Below are 26,972 nucleotides of genomic sequence, written 5' to 3' on the forward strand. Positions count from 1 at the left end.
AGCAGGGTCACAATCTTGCAGTGTAGCGTGCACGGGAAATGTTGCGTTATGGGTCAATGTACCAGCAGACTCATCTATCACTGGCTGGGCAATGGGCAGGATGAGGAGGAAACACAGATATAGGCCCAAAGAATAAAGTGGGCTAAATGCAGTTCAAAATTGGTAACACAGGACTAATCAGGGGGCATTGCAGTGGAGGACAACTGGAATGAGAGGCTGACACAGAGAGTAGGCCCAAATCAGTAAGTAGTCGAAATGCAGTTCAAAATTGGCAACAGTAGTAAACAGGCGGCACAGCTTTGTTCAGTGGAGGAGAACAGCAAGGAGTGGCAGACACGGATAGTAGGCCCCAACCCAACTAGTAGGCCAAATGCAGTCTAACATTAACAACTACTTAACGAGCGCCTGAAAACGGAATTTCAGGACAGGAAACCAGGAGAACAGCAAGGAGCGGCAGACACCGATAGTAGGCCCCAAACCAACTAGTACGCCAAATGCAGTTGTTCCGTTTAACCACAATTTAATGAGAGCCTGAAGATAGAAGTTCAGGAAAGGCAACCTGGAGAACACCTTGGAGTGGAACACACCATCTCTCTACACCCCATACCCAATTTGTAGGTCTAATGCAGCGTAGTTTCCAACAACTACTAAACGAGAGCATGATAATCGAAGCATTGGCGAGGAAACCTGGGGAACACCTTGGAGTGGAACACACCATCTCTCTACACCCCATACCCAATTTGTAGGCCTAATGCAGCGTAGTTTCCAACAACTACTAAACGAGAGCATGATGATCGAAGCATTGGCGAGGAAACCTGGGGAACACCTTGGAGTGGAACACACCATCTCTCTACAGTGGAACACACCATCTCTCTACACCCCATACCCAATTTGTAGGCCTAATGCAGCGTAGTTTCCAACAACTACTAAACGAGAGCCAGAAGATCGAAGCTCAGGAAAGGCAACCTGGAGAACACCTTGGAGTGGAACACACCATCTCTCTACACCCCATACCCAATTTGTAGGCCTAATGCAGCGTAGTTTCCCACAACTACTAAACGAGAGCCGGAAGATCGAAGCAATAGAGAGGAAACCTGGGGAACACCTTGGAGTGTAACACACCATCTCTCTACACCCCATACCCAATTTGTAGGCCTAATGCAGCGTAGTTTCCAACAACTACTAAACGAGAGCCGGAAGATCGAAGCTCAGGAAAGGCAACCTGGGGAACACCTTGGAGTGGAACACACCATCTCTCTACACCCCATACCCAATTTGTAGGCCCAATGCAGCGTAGTTTCCAACAACTACTAAACGAGAGCCGGAAGATCGAAGCTCAGGAAAGGCAACCTGGGGAACACCTTGGAGTGTAACAAACCCTCTCTCTACACCACGGAAGGGCTGATTCTTAGGAAGGAAGGCTGTCGGAAAGAAGCAGGGCGCGTCCGAGGGTGATTATATTCTTATTAGGTATATACTCACCCTCGGACGCGCCCTGCTTCTTTATTTGTAATGAATGTTTATTTGCAATGTGGTTTTGACTTACTCTATTTTTTTGGTAAATAATGATTTTATTATTTTCATTGTTTTGCATCTTCTTGGCAATAATATAAAGAAGACGCGACAGGACAACACTCGGTGGATGCCATATGTGTGTTTAAAATTGAAAAAACCTTTCAGTTAACTACTTGCAGGAGAAAGTTATTGTAGCTGGTGGCCATTTTTAGTACTGTACCAGATTTTTGTTGTATGTGTTTGTTTTTAATGTTAAAATGTCTGCATTTGATATCTCTCCAGTATTTTCTTTTTTATAAGCAAAATACTTATTTTTATATTTTCTGATGTTGGTTCCAGGGGTACACGGGCAGCAGTGGTGTGGTCAGTGGAGGCCTAGTGGAAGGAGTGACCGCAGACAGGCATCGAAGGCCTAAAATAATAACACATGGCTGTAGGCAATTTTAAATTGGTTACAGGGGTACACGGGCAGCAGTGGTGTGGTCAGTGGAGGCCTAGTGGAAGGAGTGACCGCAGACAGGCATCGAAGGCCTAAAATAATAACACATGGCTGTAGGCAATTTTAAATTGGTTCCAGGGGTACACGGGCAGCAGTGGTGTGGTCAGTGGAGGCCTAGTGGAAGGAGTGACCGCAGACAGGCATCGAAGGCCTAAAATAATAACACATGGCTGTAGGCAATTTTAAATTGGTTCCAGGGGTACACGGGCAGCAGTGGTGTGGTCAGTGGAGGCCTAGTGGAAGGAGTCACCGCAGACAGGCATCGAAGGCCTAAAATAATAACACATGGCTGTAGGCAATTTTAAATTGGTTACAGGGGTACACGGGCAGCAGTGGTGTGGTCAGTGGAGGCCTAGTGGAAGGAGTCACCGCAGACAGGCATCAAAGGCCTAAAATAATAACACATGGCTGTAGGCAATTTTAAATTGGTTACAGGGGTACACGGGCAGCAGTGGTGTGGTCAGTGGAGGCCTAGTGGAAGGAGTGACCACAGACAGGCATCGAAGGCCTAACATAACAAAAATGTCAATACAATGGTATTGTCAGTGGCAGGCATTGAAGGATGTCAGCGCATAGACTAAACATTGGTGGAGCTGTGAGATAATTTTGCAAGTGGTAGAGCACTGTTTGAGCTGGGGTGGGGGGAAACTGTCTTGTGGCCGGCGGTACAGGCCCAGGGCCCCTCATATTACAACGGTGTGTCTGACGTTGGGTGCGCACCACCACCGCCAGAGACACTTTATTGTACTAGGAGGGACCCAGTGGCAGTGCCGTCGACCAAAAGCGGGCTCACCCACCTCTTCATACAAACTGCACTCTCACGGGTGCTGTTGCCAAGTGTCGATACCACGGCCCCGTGTGGGGAGTTTGGCCATTTAGTGAGGTGTAAACATGTCGTATGCTGGACAATCAGGTGCAGAAAATTACGTGATTGGAAAAGGCATTCAGAATAGTCCACAGGCAAGACCTTTTCATAGGAAAGCTAGGTGTCAGCCGGGCAAGGTGGGGCAAAAGATTTCGAAATCCAGTTGTGGTTCATTTTAATGAAGGTTAGATCATCTACATTTTGGGTAGCCAGACGAGTCCTTTTTTCTGTTAGTATTGAACCTGCAGCACTGAATACTCTTTCTGATAGGACACTAGCTGCCGGGCAAGCAAGCTCCTGCAATGCATATTCTGCCAATTCTGGCCAGGTGTCTAATTTTGATGCCCAGTAATCAAATGGGAATGACGGTTGAGGGAGAACATCGATAAGGGATGAAAAATAGTTTGTAACCATACTGGACAAATGTTGTCTCCTGTCACTTTGAATTGATGCTGCAGTACCTGTCCTGTCTGCGGTCATAGCAAAATCACTCCACAACCTGGTCAGAAAACCCCTCTGGCCAACGCCACTTCTGATTTCTGCCCCTCTAACTCCTCTGGTCTGCTGGCCCCTGCAGCTCGTGTGAGAACGATCACGGGCGCTGTGTGCAGGGAATGCCAGAAGCAAACGGTCAACAAGAGTTGATTGTTTGGTTGCTAATATTATTTCCAAGTTCTCATGTGGCATTATATTTTGCAATTTGCCTTTATAGCGAGGATCAAGGAGGCAGGCCAACCAGTAATCGTCATCATTCATCATTTTAGTTATGCGTGTGTCCCTTTTGAGGATACGTAAGGCATAATCCGCCATGTGGGCCAAAGTTCCAGTTCTCAAATCTGCGGTTGTGCTTGGTTGAGGGGCAGTTTCAGGCAAATCCACGTCACTTGTGTCCCTCAAAAAACCAGAACCCGGCCTTGCCGCGCCACCAATTTCCAGTGGCCCCGGAAAAGCTTCCTCATTAAAAATATAATCATCCCCATCATCCTCCTCGTCCTCCTCCTCCTCTTCGCCCGCTACCTCGTCCTGTACACTGCCCTGGCCAGACAATGGCTGACTGTCATCAAGGCTTTCCTCTTCCTCAGCTGCAGACGCCTGATCCTTTATGTGCGTCAAACTTTGCATTAGCAGACGCATTAGGGGGATGCTCATGCTTATTATGGCGTTGTCTGCACTAACCAGCCGTGTGCATTCCTCAAAACACTGAAGGACTTGACACATGTCTTGAATCTTCGACCACTGCACACCTGACAACTCCATGTCTGCCATCCTACTGCCTGCCCGTGTATGTGTATCCTCCCACAAAAACATAACAGCCCGCCTCTGTTCACACAGTCTCTGAAGCATGTGCAGTGTTGAGTTCCACCTTGTTGCAACGTCTATGATTAGGCGATGCTGGGGAAGGTTCAAAGAACGCTGATAGGTCTGCATACGGCTGGAGTGTACGGGCGAACGGCGGATATGTGAGCAAAGTCCACGCACTTTGAGGAGCAGGTCGGATAACCCCGGATAACTTTTCAGGAAGCACTGCACCACCAGGTTTAAGGTGTGAGCCAGGCAAGGAATGTGTTTCAGTTGGGAAAGGGAGATGGCAGCCATGAAATTCCTTCCGTTATCACTCACTACCTTGCCTGCCTCAAGATCTACAGTGCCCAGCCACGACTGCGTTTCTTTCTGCAAGAACTCGGACAGAACTTCCGCGGTGTGTCTGTTGTCGCCCAAACACTTCATAGCCAATACAGCCTGCTGACGTTTGCCAGTAGCTGCCCCATAATGGGAGACCTGGTGTGCAACATTGGCAGCTGCGGATAGAGTGGTTGTGCGACTGCGGTCTGTGGACGAGCTCTCGCTTCTGCAGGAGGACGAAGAGGAGGAGGAGGGGGTGCGAACGGCTACAGCCAATTGTTTCCTAGACCGTGGGCTAGGCAGAACTGTCCCAAACTTGCTGTCCCCTGTGGACCCTGCATCCACCACATTTACCCAGTGTGCCGTGATGGACACGTAACGTCCCTGGCCATGCCTACTGGTCCATGCATCTGTTGTCAGGTGCACCTTTGTGCTCACAGATTGCCTGAGTGCATGGACGATGCGCTCTTTAACATGCTGGTGGAGGGCTGGGATGGCTTTTCTGGAAAAAAAGTGTCGACTGGGTAGCTCGTAGCGTGGTACAGCGTAGTCCATCAGGGCTTTGAAAGCTTCGCTTTCAACTAACCGGTAGGGCATCATCTCTAACGAGATTAGTCTAGCTATGTGTGCGTTCAAACCCTGTGTACGCGGATGCGAGGCTAAGTACTTCCTTTTTCTAACCATAGTCTCATGTAGGGTGAGCTGGACTGGAGAGCTGGAGATCGTGGAACTAGCGGGGGTGCCGGTGGACATGGCAGACTGAGAGACGGTGGGAGATGGTATTGTTGCCACCGGTGCCCTAGATGCAGTGTTTCCTACTACGAAACTGGTGATTCCCTGACCCTGACTGCTTTGGCCTGGCAAAGAAACCTGCACAGATACTGCAGGTGGTGCGGAAAATGGTGGCCCTACACTGCCGGAAGGGATGTTGCGTTGCTGACTAGCTTCATTGGCCGAGGGTGCTACAACCTTAAGGGACGTTTGGTAGTTAGTCCAGGCTTGCAAATGCATGGTGGTTAAATGTCTATGCATGCAACTTGTATTGAGACTTTTCAGATTCTGTCCTCTGCTTAAGGTAGTTGAACATTTTTGACAGATGACTTTGCGCTGATCAATTGGATGTTGTTTAAAAAAATGCCAGACTGCACTCTTTCTAGCATCGGATACCTTTTCAGGCATTGCAGACTGAGCTTTAACCGGATGGCCACGCTGTCCTCCAACAGGTTTTGGCTTTGCCACGCGTTTTGGGCAAGATACGGGCCCGGCAGATGGAACCTGTTGCGATGTTGATGCCTGCTGCGGCCCCTCCTCCTCCGCTTCAGAACTGCTGCTGCCTGCACCCTGTTCCCCCAATGGATGCCAATCGGGGTCAAGAACTGGGTCATCTATTACCTCTTCTTGTAGCTCGTGTGCAACTTCGTCTGTGTCACCGTGTTGGTCGGTGGTATAGCGTTCGTGATGGGGCAACATAGTCTCATCAGGGTCTGATTCTTGATCAGCACCCTGCGAGGGCAATGTTGTGGTCTGAGTCAAAGGACCAGCATAGTAGTCTGGCTGTGGCTGTGCATCAGTGCACTCCATGTCAGATTCAACTTGTAATGGGCATGGACTGTTAACTGCTTCACTTTCTAAGCCAGGGACGGTATGTGTAAAGAGCTCCATGGAGTAACCCGTTGTGTCGCCTGCTGCATTCTTCTCTGTTGTTGTTTCTGCTGAAGAGGACAAGGAAGCGACTTGTCCCTGACCGTGAACATCCACTAACGACGCGCTGCTTTGACATTTACCAGTTTCACGAGAGGAGGCAAAAGAGCTAGAGGCTGAGTCAGCAAGATAAGCCAAAACTTGCTCTTGCTGCTCCGGCTTTAAAAGCGGTTTTCCTACTCCCAGAAAAGGGAGCGTTCGAGGCCTTGTGTAGCCAGACGACGAACCTGGCTCCACAGCTCCAGACTTAGGTGCAATATTTTTTTTCCCACGACCAGCTGATGCTCCACCACTACCACTACCCTCATTACCAGCTGACAATGAACGCCCCCGGCCACGACCTCTTCCACCATACTTCCTCATTGTTTTAAAAACATAAACAAACTAACGGTATTTGTTGCTGTCACACAAATTACACAGTGAGCTATAACTTCAGTATGATTTAGCTACCCCTTTACAGGTGAGTGAGACCACAACGAAAATCAGGCACAATGTTACACACTCTGTTGTTGGTGGCAACAAATGAGAGAGATGCCACACATGCAGGACTGTCACTGAAGCACAAATGTAAATATTAATCTCCCACTGATTTGATTTTTTTTTTTTAAGGGAGACTTTAGGAAAAAAAAATAATAGAATAAAATGATTTTTTCAGGAAGAATTTAGAAACCAAATAAAATAAAATGATTTTTTTCAGGGAGAATTTAGAAAACAAATAAAACAAAAAAAGGCTTTCTATGGCCCACTGAGTGAGAGATGACGCACACAGGAGTCAGGAGTGGCACACAAGCCCAGAGGCCAATATTTATCTCCCACTGATTGATGTAGTGATATTTTCAGGTAGATTTTGGAACCCAAATCAAGCTAAAAAAAATAATAGGCTTTCTATGGCCCACAATTGGAGAGAGAGAGAGAGAGATGGCACACCCAGGAGTCAAGACTGGCACACAAGCAGAAAGGGCAATATTAATCTCCCACTGATTTGTTTTTGTTTTTTTTTTTTTTTCAGGGAGACTTTAGGAACAAAAAAAAATAGAATAAAATGATTTTTTCAGGAAGAATTTAGAAACCAAATAAAATAAAATGATTTTTTCAGGGAGAATTTAGAAAACAAATAAAACAAAAAAAGGCTTTCTATGGCCCACTGAGTGAGAGATGACGCACACAGGAGTCTGGAGTGGCACACAAGCCCAGAGGCCAATATTTATCTCCCACTGATTGATGTAGTGATTTTTTCAGGTAGATTTTGGAATCCAAATCAAGCTAAAAAAATAATAGGCTTTCTATGGCCCACAATTGGAGAGAGAGAGAGAGATGGCACACCCAGGAGTCAAGACTGGCACACAAGCAGAAAGGGCAATATTAATCTCCCACTGATTTGGTTTTTTTTTTTTTTTTTTCAGGGAGACTTTAGGAAAAAAAAAATAGAATAAAATGATTTTTTCAGGAAGAATTTAGAAACCAAATAAAATAAAATGATTTTTTCAGGGAGAATTTAGAAAACAAATAAAACAAAAAAAGGCTTTCTATGGCCCACTGAGTGAGAGATGACGCACACAGGAGTCAGGAGTGGCACACAAGCCCAGAGGCCAATATTTATCTCCCACTGATTGATGTAGTGATTTTTTCAGGTAGATTTTGGAACCCAAATCAAGCTAAAAAAATAATAGGCTTTCTATGGCCCACAATTGGAGAGAGAGAGAGAGATGGCACACCCAGGAGTCAAGACTGGCACACAAGCAGAAAGGGCAATATTAATCTCCCACTGATTTGTTTTTTTTTTGTTTTTTTTTCAGGGAGACTTTAGGAAAAAAAAAAAATAGAATAAAATGATTTTTTCAGGAAGAATTTAGAAACCAAAGAAAATAAAATGATTTTTTCAGGGAGAATTTAGAAAACAAATAAAACAAAAAAAGGCTTTCTATGGCCCACTGAGTGAGAGATGACGCACACAGGAGTCAGGAGTGGCACACAAGCCCAGAGGCCAATATTTATCTCCCACTGATTGATGTAGTGATTTTTTCAGGTAGATTTTGGAACCCAAATCAAGCTAAAAAAATAATAGGCTTTCTATGGCCCACAATTGGAGAGAGAGAGAGAGATGGCACACCCAGGAGTCAAGACTGGCACACAAGCAGAAAGGGCAATATTAATCTCCCACTGATTTGTTTTTTGTTTTGTTTTTTTTCAGGGAGACTTTAGGAAAAAAAAAAAATAGAATAAAATGATTTTTTCAGGAAGAATTTAGAAACCAAAGAAAATAAAATGATTTTTTCAGGGAGAATTTAGAAAACAAATAAAACAAAAAAAGGCTTTCTATGGCCCACTGAGTGAGAGATGACGCACACAGGAGTCAGGAGTGGCACACAAGCCCAGAGGCCAATATTTATCTCCCACTGATTGATGTAGTGATTTTTTCAGGTAGATTTTGGAACCCAAATCAAGCTAAAAAAATAATAGGCTTTCTATGGCCCACAATTGGAGAGAGAGAGAGAGAGATGGCACACCCAGGAGTCAAGACTGGCACACAAGCAGAAAGGGCAATATTAATCTCCCACTGATTTGTTTTTGTTTTTTTTTTTTTCAGGGAGACTTTAGGAAAAAAAAAATAGAATAAAATGATTTTTTCAGGAAGAATTTAGAAACCAAAGAAAATAAAATGATTTTTTCAGGGAGAATTTAGAAAACAAATAAAACAAAAAAAGGCTTTCTATGGCCCACTGAGTGAGAGATGACGCACACAGGAGTCAGGAGTGGCACACAAGCCCAGAGGCCAATATTTATCTCCCACTGATTGATGTAGTGATTTTTTCAGGTAGATTTTGGAACCCAAATCAAGCTAAAAAAAATAATAGGCTTTCTATGGCCCACAATTGGAGAGAGAGAGAGATGGCACACCCAGGAGTCAAGACTGGCACACAAGCAGAAAGGGCAATATTAATCTCCCACTGATTTGTTTTTTTTTTTTTTTTTTTTCAGGGAGACTTTAGGAAAAAAAAAATAGAATAAAATGATTTTTTCAGGAAGAATTTAGAAACCAAATAAAATAAAATGATTTTTTCAGGGAGAATTTAGAAAACAAATAAAACAAAAAAAGGCTTTCTATGGCCCACTGAGTGAGAGATGACGCACACAGGAGTCAGGAGTGGCACACAAGCCCAGAGGCCAATATTTATCTCCCACTGATTGATGTAGTGATTTTTTCAGGTAGATTTTGGAACCCAAATCAAGCTAAAAAAATAATAGGCTTTCTATGGCCCACGATTGGAGAGAGAGAGAGAGATGGCACACCCAGGAGTCAAGACTGGCACACAAGCAGAAAGGGCAATATTAATCTCCCACTGATTTGTTTTTTTTTTTGTTTTTTTTTCAGGGAGACTTTAGGAAAAAAAAAAAATAGAATAAAATGATTTTTTCAGGAAGAATTTAGAAACCAAAGAAAATAAAATGATTTTTTCAGGGAGAATTTAGAAAACAAATAAAACAAAAAAAGGCTTTCTATGGCCCACTGAGTGAGAGATGACGCACACAGGAGTCAGGAGTGGCACACAAGCCCAGAGGCCAATATTTATCTCCCACTTTTTTTTTTTTGTTCCAGGGAAAATTTATAAACCCAATAAAAAAAATAATAAATAGGCTTTCTGTGGCCCACTATCTGAGAGACAGAGAGAGATGGCACGCTTAGGACTGGCACACAAGCCCAAAGGCCAATATTAATCTCCCTTTTTTTTTAAGGGAGAATTTATAAAACCAAAAAAAAATAAATAAATAGGCTTTCTATGGCCCACTATTTGTGAGAGAGATGGCACGCTCAGGACTGGCACACAAGCCCAGAGGCCAATATTAATCTCCCACTTTTTTTTTTTTTCCAGGGAAAATTTATAAACCCAATAAAAAAATAAAAAATAAATAGGCTTTCTATGGCCCACTATCTGAGAGAGAGAGATGGCACGCTTAGGACTGGCACACAAGCCCAAAGGCCAATATTAATCTCCCACTGATTGATTTATTGATTTTTTTCAGGTAGAATTTAGAACCCAAATAAAGCAAAAAAAAAAAAAAAAGGGCTTTCTATGGCCCACTGAGTGAGTGATGATGCACACAGGAGTCAGGAGTGGCACACAAGCCCTGAGGCCAATATTTTTCTCCCACTGATTGATGTAGTGATTTTTTCAGGTAGATTTTAGAACCAAAATCAAGCAAAAAAATAAATAGGCTTTCTATGGCCCACTGAGTGAGTGATGATGCACACAGGAGTCAGGAGTGGCACACAAGCCCTGAGGCCAATATTTTTCTCCCACTGATTGATGTAGTGATTTTTTCAGGTAGATTTTATAACCCAAATCAAGCAAAAAAATAAATAGGCTTTCTATGGCCCACTGAGTGAGAGATGGCACAGACAGGGATGGCACTCTAGCAGAAATGTCAATCTTAATCTCCCACAAAAAAAAAAAAAAAACAGGGAGTGTCCAACAATTACTATCTCCCTGCAGTAATCTCAGCCAGGTATGGCAGGCAGCAATAAGGAGTGGACTGATGCACAAATTAAATAAAAAGTGTGTACAAACCAAAAAGATAGCTGTGCAGAAAGGAAGGAACAAGAGGATTTGTGCTTTGAAAAAAGCAGTTGGTTTGCACAGCGGCGTACACACAGCAATGCAGCTATCAGGGAGCCTTCTAGGGCAGCCCAATGAGCTACAGCGCTGAGGGGGAAAAAAAAAAAGGAGCTTCCACTGTCCCTGCACACCGAAGGTGGTGTTGGGCAGTGGAAATCGCTACAGCACAAGCGGTTTGGTGGTTAATGGACCCTGCCTAACGCTATCCCTGCTTCTGACGAAGCGGCAGCAACCTCTCCCTAAGCTCAGATCAGCAGCAGTAACATGGCGGTCGGCGGGAACTCCCCTTTATAGCCCCTGTGACGCCGCAGACAGCAAGCCAATCACTGCAATGCCCTTCTCTAAGATGGTGGGGACCAGGACCTATGTCATCACGCTGCCCACACTCTGCGTTTACCTTCATTGGCTGAGAAATGGCGCTTTTCGCGTCATTGAAACGCGACTTTGGCGCGAAAGTCGCGTACCGCATGGCCGACCCCGCACAGGGGTCGGATCGGGTTTCATGAAACCCGACTTTGCCAAAAGTCGGCGACTTTTGAAAATGAACGACCCGTTTCGCTCAACCCTACTAGGCAGCTCAAAACACGGGTCCGTGAACATGTCTTGGGGATTGTAGCAACAAAAGAAGTGAAAGATGTCTCACTCTTAAAAACTATCCCAAAGCACTTCAAAATTCATCACAACTGTGACTCCTCATTGTTTAAAGTGATTGGCATTGATACCATTGAAAATGGGGAGCGGGGTGGACCAATCACAATACCCTTACTGAAAAAAGAAGCAAGATGGATTTGGGCCCTAAATACAGTGTCACCAATGGGCTTAAATGAAAATTTAAGCTTTGCACCTTTTTTATGATGTTGGTTCTCAAACTAACCAGTTTTAATATGTATTTTTATATATATATTTTTTTATATATCTTCTTATTTAATTAGGTCCGGTTTTAATATAGACTATTTTAATTTTATTAATTTTAATATATTCTCATTATTAATTTTGTATATTTATTTTTATTCATCTTAGATCGCTACTCACCTGCTAGGTGGTATTCATAGTGGATACTCTGTGGTTCTTGAGGATGATCTATTATACTGTGTGGATCCAGATGAAAACCTTCCCCTTTGGAGAAAACATGGATACAGAGATGATTAATGATTTATCTGTTTAATAGGCATATGTATGGTGTTGATATATTGTGCTCGTAAGCTTAGGATAGCAACATACACGTATATTAACTATAGGATTGAAGGAAGTAAGATATGAGCAATACCATTACCCCTGTTTGATGCTTTGTATGTACCCCTGTGGAATTTATATTGTTTAGAGAGTTATAATAATAAGGCATTCTGTGATTTCTACAACAGACTAATTGCTATGTCTTAATTAGATGATACATGGGTTGAATATGTATATATGTTGTTTTATTTTGTCCGCAGTGGTACATTATAATACATTGCTTACTAAAACATCTTTATTTTTTGCCAAGGTGTAAGATTATAATACATATGCTCCATACATTATGAAGCCTATTTTTATTATTTCTTCTATTTTTTTCTATTTTTCGGGGCCATTGCACTAGTATGATGATGACAGCATATCTGCTCATATGCTCTTTTTGTCTTTTTGATCGTTGGTGCATATATAAAGTTCTTACATAACATAGACAGTACTCATCCATATATACCTATAAGTATAGGATTTTAGCATAGATGCAGTGAATCAGTTCATATATAGTTAGTGTATCAATATGTTCCTCTTTATTACGGCACAGTCACGTACTCAGAGTAGTTAATATTTAATTTTCAGCAGGAATATAGTAGCAGCCCCATTCTGTGTCCTCCTATACGGCGCTCCAGGTGGAGCGCATGCGCGGTCTGTGATCCGGAGTCTGTAGCGATCGCGTCCCCATGTCCTTGGTAACGTCGGGTACTCGGCCCCGTACGTCCGGTCACGTGGGACGTGACCTCATTCTCCTGATCCTCCTCACTGCGCATGCGCCGGAATCACTTGAGCCGCTAGAGATAGGTGGTCGCTGGTATATAAACATGTTCGGACTTTAACTCCATAACCCCTGATGAAGGAATAATCCGAAACGCGCATTGGGGTGCGTTACCACTGGATTCAGCCACCTAAGGTATTTACCGACATCAATATTTGAGTTGATCCCCCTTTGTTGTGCACTTTGTATGCACCTACTGCTTTTGATGCATTGAAGCACTTTTAGGAGCACACACGATCCCTCACACATAGCACCTTATTGTGGGATATTTGAGACATTCTCAGCTGGATAAAATTAACACCCAGCACTTATATAATTAAGTGTTCCTCGCACGTGGATGCACACTAGCATTTATTGGTATGCTTACTATTTATTCATCTATGCACATAGCACTTTTCGGATGTATTAGGCTTTTTTACTGATATGCATTTGTATAGCACTTAGCACTTTTTTCTGTAATGAGTTAGCACTTTTGGAGCATATGTATTTTATATAATTAACTTTTTTGGCACATTGCACTCTGTAAGCTGGCCTCTTTTTGCCTATTTTCTGCTATTCAGATTTGTATATTTTTTCTTGTAAATACAATCTTTATAAAATCTTACACCTCATTGTGTGCAAAATTATGAAATAGCTATTGCACATGTTTTATCTTGATGGGGATCAACTGATGTAATAAAGGGTGTGCTGTAATGTCATTTTTTTATATATATATTATTTTTATATATAATTGTCTAGTGGTACACATTAATTAGTTTTTATACTTATATAACATAAAAATATTTTTAACATTTCTTGTTGCTACTTTGATTGTGTAATAAAGGCAGATCTTTAAAATTTGAATTCTTGTATGGTGCTTATCCCTGGTGTGTCTGTGATCTGGGTTTTGGGATTGTTCATTTACCGACTGTCTTACCCACTCACTGACCGACTGCCTTACCTACTCATTAGCGGAGTCCCTTGCCTATTCACTCATTCACCAACAGCCTTACCTACTCATTAGCCAAGACCCTTACCTATTCACTCACTCACCGACTGCCTACCTATTAATTAGTCGAGACCCTAACCTATTCACTCACTCACCGACTGCCTACCTACTCATTAGCCGAGACCCTAACCTATTCACTCACTCACCGACTGTCTTATCTACTCATTAGCTGAGTCCCTTACCTATTCACTCACTCACCGACAGCCTTACCTACTCATTAGCTGAGTCCCTTACCTATTCACTCACTCACCAACTGCCTTACCTACTCATTAGCCAAGACCCTTACCTTTTCACTCACTCACCGACTGCCTACCTACTCATTAGCCGAGACCCTAACCTATTCACTCACTGACTGCTTTATCTACTCATTAGCTGAGTCCCTTACCTGTTGTGAATTCTGTGGCAGAGCTCCCTCCTGTGGTCACAAGTGATACTTCGGCTGATTCTGTCTATGAGCTTCCGTTGGTGGAGGTGAGTGGTACTGCGGCTTCTGAGTTTCCTTCCTCAGGTGATGTGGTGAAGTCGTTAGGTGCTGCTCTATTTAACTCCACCTAGTGCTTTGCTCCTGGCCTCCAGTCAATGTTCTAGCATTGGTCTTGCTTCCTCCTGGATCGTTCCTGTGGCCTGTCTGCTCTGCATAAGCTAAGTTTTGCTTGTGTTATTTTTGCTTGCTATTTTTTCTGTCCAGCTTGCTTAATTGGTTTTTCTGGCTTGCTGGAAGCTCTGGGACGCAGAGGGAGCACCTCCGTACCGTTAGTCGGTGCGGAGGGTCTTTTTGCCCCCTCTGCGTGGTTGTTTGTAGGGTTTTGTGTTGACCGCAAAGTTATCTTTCCTATCTTCGGTCTGTTCAGTAAGTTGGGCCTCACTTTGCTAAATCTATTTCATCTCTGCGTTTGTATTTTCATCTCTACTCACAGTCATTATATGTGGGGGGCTGCCTTTTCCTTTGGGGTATTTCTCTGAGGCAAGGTAGGCTTATTTTTCTATCTTAGGCCTAGCTAGTTTCTCAGGCTGTGCCGAGTTGCATAGGGAGCGTTAGGCGCAATGCACGGCTGCCTCTAGTGTGGTTGGATAGGATTAGGGATTGCGGTCAGCAGAGTTCCCACGTCTCAGAGCTCGTCCTATGTCTTTTATTTATTGTCAGGTCACTTTGTGTGCTCTGAACTTCAAGGTCCATTGTGGTTCTGAATTACCTAATCATAACACTTACCTATTCACTCACTCACTGACTGCCTTACCTACTCATTCACCGACTGTCTTACCCACTCACTGACCGACTGCCTTACTTACTCACTCATCGGCTGCCTTACCTACTTGCCGACTGCTTAACCCACCGGCAATCCCCAGATGTGTTGCGGCTGTCTAACACCCGCAAATCATGGAGTCACAGGGTTTTGAACATATTATTCGAGCATGCCCAAAACACTGGAATAACACCTGAGCATGCTCAGATAACACGTAATTCGAGCATATTCGCTCATCACTATTAAATACAGAATAAAGTCTAAACAATATGATCATTGACACTAGCGGATTATGTTTGCACATGGAAGAAGTAGATCCTTCAATAGCAAAACTTACTGTTAACAATTAGTTTAAGCTAATTATTGCAAAGTACTGACCAAAATACACAATTATGAAAGTGGCCATTGAAAGTGTAATCATAGTCAACCAACCTAGCCATACTCAGCCATACTCCTTCACCGACTCATTCAGGGTTTCTCATAGAAAGTGAGTTCTTGGTGTGTTTGGGACTGACTGCAGCCCATATAGCATGAAGAAAGACCAGGTGAAGTAATTGCTGCCTGCAGGTGACATCATCATGAAGGATACATACTTAAGAAGGAGCATAAACAAGACCGTCATGTCTGCTATGTGTCAGATACTATTACACAGCAGCAAAAGAATGAAGCCAAGCAGTCAAGTGTCTAATTAGGTTCAATTAACATAAATCAGCCGGCACAGACTCATGCACAACATGTCTCCATGAGGATGTGCAGAAGACTGGTGGCTCCACTCAAATAAGCTGTGTATTATCTCTGGGGCATGAGGATTATCAGATGATCTCAGTTGTTATTTGCGGGAAATGCATGATATAAAACTAGTGCAATCAATTAACTTTTGGGTAAATGCCGAGTTCTTTGGCAAAGATTCTTTCTTGCTCTCTCATATTCTTTATGGTCCACTCTCTGGAGAACTCTACCGTAGCTTTCACTATTTACGCTTTAACTTACTTTTTTTATGCACTCTTTATAGTATTCTTTAGCGATTACTGTTTAACAAGCAGAACCTAAGATACAGCGGCATGCAAAAGTTTAGGCAAAATTACAGTCATTGTGAACAGTCAAGCAAGTTGAAAATTAAGGCTACGTGCACACGTTGCGGATTAGCCTTAGAAATTTCTGGTGCGGATTCTGCCTCTCCTGGCAGAAAACGCAACTGCGGATTTGTCACATTTTTTTCTGCGGATCCACAGCATTTTTGTGCGTTTTTGCTGCGGTTTTCTTGCGGATTTGCTGCATTTTTTACCCCTGCGGTTTTCTATAATGGAATGGGTACAAAAACGCTGCAGATTCACAAAAAAGAAGTGACATGCTACTTCTTTTAAACCGCAGCGTTTCCGCAGCGGATTTTCCGCAAAGTGTGCACAGCATTTTGTTTTTCTCATTGATTTACATTGTACTGTAAATCAATTGCGGATCTGCAGCGTTTCTGCACCGCAAAAACCGCTGCGGATCCGCAGAGAATCCGCAACGTGTGCACATACCCTAAATCATCTCTTAAAAGCCTAAAGTTAAAGATCACAAATTTCCTTTGTAACTGTTCACAATAACAGTAAATCTGTGTCAGCAGACGTCCACATAGATAAAGGCAGAGCAGGACCTAGGTACCAACTGTTAAGACACCCGCCCAAATGGTCAGCCCAAAAAGGGGGAGCCATGACTCTGTGCAAAAGTACAAAAACTGAAACAAAATAAAAAATAATGAGCGAAAACCTATATTGGTATAAGTGCAATGCATAGAGGTGCATTCACACTGTGGCCATTTTACGAGCATAACTTAAAGAACTTGTCCGCTACTTGGACAAATTCTTGTCATACCCCTAGCTTGGCCCTGATAAAATAATAAAGCCTATACTCACCTCCCATATGGTGCCGTTCATACGGAGTCCGCACCTGTGCTATTTTTGTGACACGTGACGCTGGCACCCAATATTGTGACAGATAACACCTCTATATACAGTAGATAACACAGGATTCAACATTCACATTAGGTGATGTCACAGCTCACCTCCTCCCCCATTGTATAATACAATTCACTCAGGTCAGTCCCTGCCCAGAAAATAGATTTTGGTCAAAAAGTCAGATTCAGTTATTGGGTCCCTATTGTTCATGTGGCTGCTTAAAAGGACAAGGAACATAGTCTAAAATTAGACCTGTGAAAATTGCAAGAATTCAATTTTTTATTATAAATTAGTGATATGGAAAATCTAAAAATATAATACATATACAGTACAGACCAAAAGTTTGGACACACCTTCTCATTTAAAGATTTTTCTGTATTTTCATGACTATGAAAATTGTACATTCACACTGAAGGCATCAAACTATGAATTAACACATGTGGAATTATATACTTAACAAAAAAGTGCGAAACAACTGAAATTATGTCTTATATTCTAGGTTCTTCAAAGTAGCCACCTTTTCCTTTGATGACTGCTTTGCATACTCTTGGCATTCTCTTGATGAGCTTCAAGAGGTAGTCACCGGGAATGGTCTTCCAGCAATCTTGAAGGAGTTCCCAGAGATGCTTAGCACTTGTTGGCCCTGTTGCCTTCACTCTGCGGTCCAGCTCACCCCAACCATCTTGATTGGGTTCAGGTCTGGTGACTGTGGAGGCCAGGTCATCTGGCATAGCACCCCATCACTCTCCTTCTTGGTCAAATAGCCCTTACACAGCCTGGAGGTGCGTTTGGGGTCATTTTCCTGTTGAAAAATAAATGATGGTCCACCTAAATGCAAACCGGATGGAATAGCATGCCGCTGCAAGATGCTGTGGTAGCCATGATGGTTCAGTATGCCTTCAATTTTGAATAAATCCCCAACAGTGTCACCAGCAAAGCCCCCCCACACCATCACACCTCCTCCTCCATGCTTCACGGTGGGAACCAGGCATGTAGAGTCCATCCGTTCACCTTTTCTACATCCCACAAAGACACGGTGGTTGGAACCAAAGATCTCAAATTCTGACTCATCAGACCAAAGTACAGGTTTCCACTGGTCTAATGTCCATTCCTTGTGTTCTTTAGCCCAAACAAGTCTCTTCTGCTTGTTGCCTTTCCTTAGCAGTGGTTTCCTAGCAGCTATTTTACCATGAAGGCCTGCTGCACAAAGTCTCCTATTAACAGTTGTTGTAGAGATGTGTCTGCTGCTAGAACTCTGTGTGGCATTGACCTGGTCTCTAATCTGAGCTGCTGTTAACCTGCGATTTCTGAGGCTGGTGACTCGGATAAACTTATCCTCAGAAGCAGAGGTGACTCTTGGTCTTCCTTTCCTTGGGCGGTCTTCATGTGAGGCAGTTTTTTTGTAGCGCTTGATGGTTTTTGCCACTGCACTTGGGGACACTTTCAAAGTTTGCCCAATTTTTCAGACTGACTGTCCTTCATTTCTTAAAGTAATGATGGCCACTCATTTTTCTTTACTTAGCTGCTTTTTTCTTGCGATAATACAAATTCTAACAGTCTGTACAGTAGGACTATCAGCTGTGTATCAACCAGACTTCTGCACAACACAACTGATGGTCCCAACACCATTTATAAGGCAAGAAATCCCACTTATTAAACATGACAGGGCACACCTGTGAAGTGAAAACCATTCCCGGTGACTACCTCTTGAAGCTCATCAAGAGAATGCCAAGAGTGTGCAAAACAGTCATCAAAGCAAAAGGTGGCTACTTTGAAGGACCTAGAATATAAGACATAACAAAAAAGTGTGAAACAACTGAAATTAAGTATATCATTTCACATGTGTTAATTCATAGTTTTGATGCCTTCAGTGTGAACGTACAATTTTCATAGTCATGAAAATACAGAAAAATCTTTAAATGAGAAGGTGTGTCCAAACTTTTGGTCTGTACTGTATATATAACATTTAACATGAAAACATGATTTAAACAATTGGTTAAATTTGTGCGGACACACTGTCTTGAAATGAAGGACTACAATGGAGTCACGGCTCCACTACACCTACGAAGGGTTTTTAGAAACAGTGTCAGGCACAGAACGGATTGTGGATGTGTAAGTCACAAATTATTCCGGTTCAAGAACATTCAAATGATGCTAATGGGTTAAATACTGGAACCATTGTGGAAAAGAGAGAACATTAATTGACATAATCTTTAAATACCAGTTTGTCCTCGCTATTCACCCGGCTAATCTGCTTATTCAGGGAGAATGGCACCGGTCCAAGGCTTATACCACCATCGCTTCCAAAAACTCTTTGGAATGGGGATTCTGTGGATCTATTATTACCCATGCCCGGTCCCCCTCAGTTGGTGTCTTTGGATGCCTGTCTGCCTCGCAGTCTGGGGGCCCATGTTTTGCTAATTTGTTCCATTCCCATGTGAAAAGGGGACTGTCTGCATGGAAAGGCGCATACACTCAGGCACGCACTCCAGCCCGGCTTTATTCACTTCAGGAAGAAATTAACTCATTGATGCTCCTTCTTTAAATCCAGGTCAAACAGGGATAGAAAGGGCAATTATTTGGTGAATTGCAGCATATTAGCGAGTCCAACGGCCCAACAAACTTTTATTTTATCCCGATGCTTGGCTGCAGCCGGATATAAAGAAGCCAATCTGGTGGCATTGTATCTCCTTAAGAAGCTGTATATAAACAACGCTGAAAAGAAGACTTTGCATTTGGAAAATACTTCGCAATCCCAAAAGAATAAGTGGGCACAAGGGTCGCCTTAGGGGAGTGCAATCTTCTGCCCATTATGCTCAACGAGGCTCTGCATATGGCCAGGCTTCAGAGAAGAGCCAATCTCCCAAAATTCAGTTTGAGCAGATTCGCTTAAATTTAGATTTGGTCTGAATACACTTTGTCTAAATTTAAGTTGCCCCAACTGCCATGCGTGAGAAATTAAAGCAAAATTTAAAATAAAAAAATATTAAAAAGTTGACTTGGGTTCACCCGTTCTTGCGCCTGGTATCTTACATTGTTTCTACAGTGTGTGGTGTGGCGATACTGTAGAGCATTGTTATTTAGGCCGTGGTATAAAAGTGATGATTGGCCAATGGACCAAATTTTTTAAACACTCCCCCACACCCACTCTCAAAAAAAGTGTAGTCTTTTATTTTGTGCCATTGTCAGTCCTCTCAAAATAAACCTGCCCTTCACTTAAAGCCATTATCAGTCCATAAAAAACCTGCCCTTTCCTCACTTACTTCATAAGGCCTCTCCAAATTCTGTCTCTAAAAATAATCCTACCTTTTAAATCAGTGACACTGTCACGATGGTGTTGGGACTATGGGCGCTAACCAGGTCCCAAGAACTAGGGGTTCCCTAGTCTATCCCTATCCCCCAGATTACTCTGGAAAGTGAAGATGCCGGGTTCTCGTTTCTTGCTATGCTCCTATACCAACACTGATCTGTCCCATCACCCACCAAGGGTAGTGGGAAGCTGAAGTGTATAGGAACACACTAACCAGACAAACAAGGTAAGACACGCAGGAATAAATAAAAATACCAATTATACAAAATACACGCACCAAACAACAGAGTACAACACAAGGGAGTTAAAGGAAGGAGAAACCAAAAAGGAGAGGATGAGGATGTGCACACAGACAAAAACTCCTAGCAAAAATCTCCTGAACAAACTCCAAACACCAACTACAACAAAAACTACACCTCCAACTCCAGAACCAGGCAGTAAGAACTAACACTGGCACGGCCTAAGTGCCGGAGGCGAGCATATATAGCAGCGAAGAGTGGCCAACACTGAACAGCTGAGACCATTCAATTAGGAAACCTCGAGGAGCTCCAACTGAACTGATTTACTCTTGCACTGCTGGCAAGGAAAAAACCTGCACTGTTTAATGAGATTGAGAAGTATTTCTAACCAGTGCAGGAGTTTGTGAAAGCAGAGACTGCGGCCTTCTGGCCCCTCTCTGTCATGGTATCCCCATGACAGACACAATCAGTCCTCCCAAAAAATGCTTTTCTTTCAGTCCTATGAAAATTATCCTGCCCTTCTCTGTGACATCATTAGTCTTTTCCAAATAATCCTGCCTTTTACTCAGTTAAATCATCAATTCCCCGCCCAAAAAAATGTGTTTCTTTGTTAGGAGTCGAGTTTCCTCTGCTGCACAGGGGGAATCTCGATCCGTCTCCGCTGCGGTCTCCCATTCTTCTCCAGCCGCAGTGGAGTCTGCTCAGCAGGGACGTCGATCCCAGCGTCTCGCTCAGTCTGACTCTGTGCGAAGAGTTACTGCTGCTTCTCCTGCTTCTGCCATTGAAGCCAGTGCTGGGCAGCGGCGAGTGGACGTTTCTGGATCTAAGTCCTGCTTTTCTCTGTCTGAGCATGCCCAGGGCAGGGTCTCCCATTGGAGGTCGAGGGCCACATGTTCGGTCACATGCTCAGGTGCTGCAGTACATTCCATTGGTCCTTCTGGAAGGTCCTGAAAGGGCAAAACATGCTCAGGTACTGCAGCACTTTCCATTGGTCCTTCTGGAAGGTCCTGAAAGGGCAAAAACTTCAGTAGCAGCTTCCTGTGCTGCAACTATATAAACTGCGCATGACCGCACGGCCATGCGCTAGTATTGTCTTGATATTATGTGTGTGTGTAGATGGATGTATGTCGATGGATGAAAGCTCCTAAGTATCCCTCCCTAGAGTTGTTGACTGCTCGCGGATGATGGTAGCTATCTAGCGCCCGACTAACCATCTGCACGTAACACACATCACAGCGTCCTGTTGCTGTGTCCGCCAGTACGGTGCCGTGCGCTTTCTCTGCGCTTTCCTTACCCAAGCCTGGGTGGTTAGTGGCGTCCGTCAGTGCGGCACCGCACGTGCTCTCGTGCCTATTGATTCTATTTTATAAGTTTCCTTACACACCCAGTTGCGGTGTTGTGCCAGCAAGTGTCTAATCGGACTTCAATCCTGTGTAGGGGTTGAGTTCGCTGACTTCTTGCTCGCGCTCTATGTGCGGTACTGCGCTCCTGTGACGCAACAGGATCGCTTCCTTCACGCAGGGTGAAGTTAACCCATGTGTGTATTCTTAGTACCGCCATATAGTCCGCCTTACTAGCAGCAGGGTCTTTTACCTGCACGGTGTACCTCGGACTGCGAACGCACCTAGTGTCATATCATCTATACTTGGTGCGTTCCGCCGGTCCTTAACATAATACTAGCGCCAAGGTCTGGCTAGTAAATGGCGGACGGTCAGCGTCTACAGCGGTACATCCAGCAGTTGGAGGGTAGGTTGGCGGCTCTAGAGCGTGCAACCTCAGCTGTGGACGTTACTGCTGTCGCTGTTCAGGCTGCTAGTGCAGCTGCAGCCAGTTTGTTAACTGCCACCCCTGCTCCGACCTTATGCCGTCTCCCGCTTCCAGACAAGTTTGCTGGTGACAGTAAGCTATGTCGGGGATTCGTGAGCCAGTGCTCCATACATCTCGAGCTGCTGGCTGCACGTTTTCCTACGGAACGGGCGAAAGTGGGATTCATTTTATCTCTTTTGTCGGGCAGGGCGTTGGAGTGGGCAACGCCGCTTTGGGAACGTGGTGATCGTGTGGTACAGAGTGCTCTTATCTTCCTGGACGCTCTGAGGCAGGTCTTTTTGGGACCCCGTGTCACCCACGATACCGCGCTCCAATTGTTGGCAATTACTCAGGCTTCGTCCATGGTCAGCCAGTTCGCCATCCTATTCCGGACTCTAGCTTCTGAGCTGGAATGGCCGGATAAAGTTCTTATTCCGGTGTTCTGGAAAGGTCTGGCAGATCATGTAAAGGACGCCTTGGCCACCAGGGAGATTCCCGCCACACTGGAGGAGCTTATTACTATTGCTACCCGCATCGATCTCCGTTTTAACGAACGGAGGTTGGAGCGGACCCAGTGTAGGCAGAGGTTTCGGCTGGCTCCCACCTTTGCCAAACCTCTAGAATCTCCTGTAATGGCGTCCGACTCCCATGAGGCCATGGAGGTTTCTCGAGCGGGACCTAGGTCTCAGACTGCTCGAGTACCTATGGTGTGTAAAAATTGCCAGCAACCGGGACATTACGCTAATAAATGTCCACGGCGGTCGGGAAAACGGTCGCGTCCAGTGTCCATTGGAGGAGGTTCACTGGACACAGTGGCATTTTCCTCCAAATTGTCCTTTAAAGGGACAATCCTGTTAGGCACATCCACTCTTACAGTAGAGCTTTGTGTGGATTCAGGAGCAGAGGGAAATTTTATGTCTTCTGCTTTTGCTCTGCGCCACGCAATACCTCTGGTTATGCTTGCCAAACCAGTAACCGTTAGAGTGGTGAATGGGTCGACACTTCCGTTACAGATCACACATCAGACTGTCCCTTTCACGTTAGCCATGTCCCCATCCCACCAGGAGATTATTTCCCTTCTTGTCCTTCCTTAGGGAATGGATGAGATTCTGCTGGGAATACCCTGGCTCCGTTTCCACTCCCCACATATTGAGTGGACCTCTGGGAGGATATTGGGTTGGAGTGAATCCTGTAAGGGCAGATGTGTGAAAGAGTGCGTTCAGGTTTCCACCACTGAGATACCCGCAGATCTCTCTACTCTCCCCAAATACTATTGGTCCTATGCAGACGTCTTTTCCAAAAAGGCCGCGGAGACCCTTCCGCCTCACCGTCCCTATGACTGTCCTATAGATCTCTTGCCTGGAGCAGAACCTCCTCGGGGACGTGTCTATCCCCTCTCTCTCCCGGAAACGGAGGCTATGTCCCAATACATCCAGGAGAATTTGGCAAGAGGGTTTATTAGGAAGTCAGTGTCACCAGCAGGGGCAGGGTTCTTCTTCGTACAGAAGAAGAATGGTGAATTGCGTCCTTGCATAGACTACAGGGGTCTTAACGCCATCACCGTTAAGAATAAGTACCCGCTGCCCCTGATTTCTGAGCTTTTTGATAGGCTACGGGGAGCTAAGGTATTTACCAAATTAGACCTGCGGGGAGCTTATAACCTGATTCGCATCCGTGAGGGGGACGAATGGAAGACGGCGTTTAACACCAGGGATGGGCACTATGAGTATCTGGTGATGCCCTTCGGGCTCTGTAATGCCCCAGCCGTTTTCCAAGACTTTGTCAACGACATCTTCCGGGATATGCTTTCCACCTCGGTTGTAGTCTATCTGGATGATATTCTCATCTTCTCTCCAGATATTGACTCCCACCGGAGAGATGTTGGCAGAGTCTTCGACCTCTTACGGGCAAACTCTCTTTACGCAAAGTTGGAGAAGTGTGTGTTTGAGCAGGAGTCTTTACCTTTCCTGGGCTATATCATCTCTGCCCAGGGATTGGCTATGGATCCTGCCAAACTACAGGCTGTGATGGACTGGCAAGAACCCCATTCACTTAAAGCGGTGCAGCGCTTTATGGGGTTCATTAATTATTACCGCCAGTTCATTCCCCATTTCTCAACTTTGGTAGCTCCCTTGGTAGCCCTCACCAAGAAGGGAGCAAATCCCAATGTGTGGTCTGAAGAGGTCTCCAGGGCCTTTTCTTCTACTAAGTCTCATTTTGCTAGCGCTCCCATCTTACATCGTCCCGATGTCGATAAGCCGTTTATAATGGAGGTGGATGCCTCTTCCGTTGGTGCTAGAGCAGTCCTCTTCCAAAAGGATGCTCAAGGTCAGAAGCATCCGTGCTTCTTCTTCTCCAAGACCTTCACACCAGCGGGGAGGAATTATTCCATCGGGGACAGGGAGTTGCTAGCGATGAAATTGGCTTTCTCAGAGTGGAGACATCTCTTGGAGGGGGCTCGTTTTCCCTTTCAAGTTTTCACAGACCACAAAAATTTGCTATATTTGTAAACAGCCCAGCGGCTAAATTCTCGCCAGGCCAGATGGTCCTTATTCTTCTCCCGATTCCACTTCACCCTCCATTATCTCGCTGGGGAGAAGAACATTCGAGCTGATGCTCTTTCTCGCTCTGTTGTGTCATCTGAGGAGGAGGAAGGAGAGCCTCGGCTTATTGTTCCTTCTGAGAGCTTGAGAACCGTGGCTCCGTTGTCGCTTGAGTCTGTGCCTCCAGGCAAGACTTTTGTGCCCATAAATTTGCGACCGGATGTTCTCTCTTGGGCTCATTCCTCCAAGGTGGGTGGACACTTTGGGACAAAAAGGACATCTGAGCTGCTGGCGAGGACGTACTGGTGGCCGCATATGCTCCGAGATGTCAGAGATTATGTTCTGGCGTGTGTCTCATGCACCAAAAATAAGTCTCCTCGACAACGGCCGTCTGGGTTACTCTATCCCTTGCCGGTCGCAGACAGGCCCTGGGAGATGGTCGGGATGGACTTTGTGGTGGGTTTGCCCAAGTCTCGCGGCTGTACCGTCATTTGGGTCGTTACCGATCATTTCTCGAAAATGGTGCATTTGGTGCCGCTCCCACGGTTACCTTCTGCACGGGCCTTGGCAGCGTTGTTCATAAGACACGTCTTCCGCCTACACGGCATGCCAGACAAAATTGTCAGTGACCGGGGTCCCCAGTTTGCGTCTCGGTTTTGGAGAGAGGTTTGTCGTCTTCTCAGCATTGAGTTAAATCTCTCTTCCGCATATCATCCTGAGACGAATGGGTTGGTGGAGAGGGCCAATCAGACTCTGGTCACATATCTGCGACATTTTGTTTCTGCCAGGCAGGATGACTGGGCATCTTTATTACCATGGGCAGAGTTCGCCCTTAATAACGCTGTAGCTGACTCCACCGGTCAGACTCCTTTCCTCCTTAATTACGGCCAGCATCCGCGGGTTCCTGTGCCTATGTCCGTGTCCTCTGCTGACTCCAGGGTGGCAGACTGGGCAGTGGAGGCACGGGACATTTGGGACCGCACTCAGGATGCCATTCGGGCCTCGAAGGAGAGAATGAGGTCCTCCACCGATGCACATCGGCGCCCTGCCCCGACCTTTGTTCCTGGCGATTTAGTGTGGCTCTCCGCCCGTAACATCAGGCTGCGTGTAGAGTCCACTAAGTTTGCACCTCGCTACTTGGGTCCCTTCAAGGTCCTCGAACAGGTTAATCCTGTGGTCTACCGTCTGGCCCTTCCGCCACGCCTGGGTATCACCGACACCTTTCATGTGTCCCTCTTGAAACCCGTGTATATGTCCCGGTTTTCCGAGTCATCTGCTGGGACATCGGGTTCGTCTACGGACGATTATGAGGTGAACGCTATTTTGGGGTTCAAGGTGGTACGTGGCAAAAAATTTTATTTGGTAGACTGGAAGGGTTATGGCCCCGAGGACAGGTCCTGGGAGCCTGTTGAGCACATTCGGGCCCCGCAGCTCATTGCTGCCTTCGAACGTAGCGAGGCCCAAGGAGGGGGGCCCTAGGAGGGGGGGAAATGTTAGGAGTCGAGTTTCCTCTGCTGCACAGGGGGAATCTCGATCCGTCTCCGCTGCGGTCTCCCATTCTCCTCCAGCCGCAGTGGAGCCTGCTCAGCAGGGACGTCGATCCCAGCATCTCGCTCAGTCTGACTCTGTGCGAAGAGTTACTGCTGCTTCTCCTGCTTCTGCCATTGAAGCCAGTGCTGGGCAGCGGCGAGTGGACGTTTCTGGATCTAAGTCCTGCTTTTCTCTGTCTGAGCATGCCCAGGGCAGGGTCTCCCATTGGAGGTCGAGGGCCACATGTTCGGTCACATGCTCAGGTGCTGCAGTACATTCCATTGGTCCTTCTGGAATATCCTGAAAGGGCAAAACATGCTCAGGTACTGCAGCACTTTCCATTGGTCCTTCTGGAAGGTCCTGAAAGGGCAAAAACTTCAGTAGCAGCTTCCTGTGCTGCAACTATATAAACTGCGCATGACCGCACGGCCATGCGCTAGTATTGTCTTGATATTATGTGTGTGTGTAGATGGATGTATGTCGATGGATGAAAGCTCCTAAGTATCCCTCCCTAGAGTTGTTGACTGCTCGCGGATGATGGTAGCTATCTAGCGCCT

This window comes from Ranitomeya imitator, chromosome 2 (genome assembly GCF_032444005.1).
Source record: "Ranitomeya imitator isolate aRanImi1 chromosome 2, aRanImi1.pri, whole genome shotgun sequence".
Classification (NCBI taxonomy): Eukaryota; Metazoa; Chordata; class Amphibia; order Anura; family Dendrobatidae; genus Ranitomeya; species Ranitomeya imitator.